This window comes from Lutra lutra, chromosome X (assembly GCF_902655055.1).
Source record: "Lutra lutra chromosome X, mLutLut1.2, whole genome shotgun sequence".
NCBI classification, from domain to species: domain Eukaryota; kingdom Metazoa; phylum Chordata; class Mammalia; order Carnivora; family Mustelidae; genus Lutra; species Lutra lutra.
Genome location: NC_062296.1, coordinates 28,795,422 through 28,797,362, shown reverse-complemented (window position 1 = coordinate 28,797,362; position 1,941 = coordinate 28,795,422). Strand labels below are relative to the sequence as shown.

The 1,941-nt window shown below is 40.5% G+C and overlaps 1 non-coding gene across 1 annotated transcript; it reads left to right on the top strand.

The window, feature by feature from the left end:
- The first annotated feature begins 471 nt into the window (after nt 1–471).
- Nucleotides 472–577, top strand: LOC125092518 (U6 spliceosomal RNA). The gene has a single exon (XR_007124978.1). It is a non-coding gene; the product is annotated as a U6 spliceosomal RNA (small nuclear RNA).
- Nucleotides 578–1,941: the final 1,364 nt, after the last annotated feature.

The following is a 1,941-nucleotide window of genomic DNA, read 5'->3' as shown; positions in this document are numbered from 1 at the left end:
ATAAATAAATAAAATCTTTTAAAAAATTTTTAAAAAATACAGCAATGAAGACATTATGGTATTGGCCCAGGGACAGATAAGAGTCTCAATGGAATGGAACAGAGAAACCAGGACAAACACACTCATATATGGAGACTTGCTACATGACTAAGGTGACTTTATAAATAAGAGGAGAGAGGATGGACTGCTTATTAAATGGTTCTGGAAAAATTGGTTGTCCAAATGGAAGACATTGATAATGTTAGATCACTACCACGCGCCACGGACAAAAATAAATCCCAGAATAATGAAATTATTTCAGCATGAGAATAGAATGTGAATGCTTTTAGAAGGAAGTCTAATCATAACAATGATAAGGAATTTTCATAAATTGCTAGTTCATGGGAAAGGTGAGGCTGGTCCCAGCTATACCAACTCCAGAGAAACTCTTACCTGAGCGCACAAGGAAACATGTCTAGAATGGTCGTTCCACTGCTCACTTGGGCAACACATACACTAAAATTGGAACGACACAGAGAAGATTAGCATGGCCCCATGCAGGGATGACAGAGAAATTCACGAAAGTTCCATATTTTATTTTATTTTATTTTTAACAATTTTATTTATTTATTTTTTAATTTTTATTTTTGTTGTTGTTTAAAGATTTTTTATTTCTCTGAGAGAGAGAAAGAGCACACGAACCGGGGGGGGGGGGCAGAGGGAGAGGGAGAAGCAGACTCCCTGCTGAACAGGGAGCCCGACGCAGGGCTCAATCCCAGGATCCCAACACAATGACCTGAGTGGAAGGCAAATGCTTTATTGACTAAGCCACTCAGGAGCTCCTAAAGATTTCACTTTTTAGTAATCTCTGTATCCAGTGTGGAGCTCAAACTCACATCCCCCAGACCAAGAGTCGCAGGCTTCATTGACTGAGCCAGCCAAGTGCACCACGTTCCCTATTTTCAAAAAAAGTCACCCTAGTATAATTGGCGATGGTGAAAAAATGAAACAAACCTGTGAGTCAGTAGGAGAATAGGTAAATAAATTGTAGCATATTCATACAATGGAATCACTTACAACAGTTCAAAGGAATGAGCTATATATGCGTGTATTAATATGAACAACACTCAAAAATCACTGTTTTTTTTTAAAGATTTTTTTATTTATTTGATGGAGAGAGAGAGATCACAAGCAGGCAGAGAGGCAGGCAGAGAGAGAGGGGGAGAAGCAGGCTCCCTGCTGAGCAGAGAGCCCGATGCGGGGCTCGATCCCAGGACCCTGAGATCATGACCTGAGCCGAAGGCAGAGGCTTAACCCACTGAGCCACCCAGACGCCCCATAAAAATCACTGTTGATTGACACTTGGGCTCTTTCCATATTTTGGGTATTGTGGGCACTGCTGCTATAAACATTGGGGTCCCAGACGTCCATCGATAGATGAATGGGTAAAGAAGATGTGGTATATGTATGCAAGGGAATATTACTCAGACATTTAAAAAAATGAAATCTTGTCATTTGCAATGACGTGGATGAAACCAGAAAATATTATGCTAAGTGAAATAATTCAGTCAGAGAAAGACAAATACCATACAATTTCAATCATAAGTGCAATTTAAAAACAGATGAGGGATGCCTGGGTGGTTCAGTCGGTTAAGTGTCTGCCTTTGGCTCAGGTCATGATCTCAAGGTCCTGGGATCGAGCCCTGCACTGGGGGCGGGGGTGTCCCTGCTCAGCTGGGAATCTGTTTCTCCCTCTTCCTTGGCTGCTCCCCCTGCTTGTGCGCACACACACACACTCTCTCTCTCTTTCAAGTAAATAAATAAAATCTCTAAAAATAAAAAATAGATGAAAAAACAGATGAACATAGGGAAAGGGAAGGAAAAATAAAAACAGAGCGGGAGACAAACCATTAGAGTTTTTTTTTTTTTTTTAAAGATATTTATTTGACAGAAAGAGCGAGA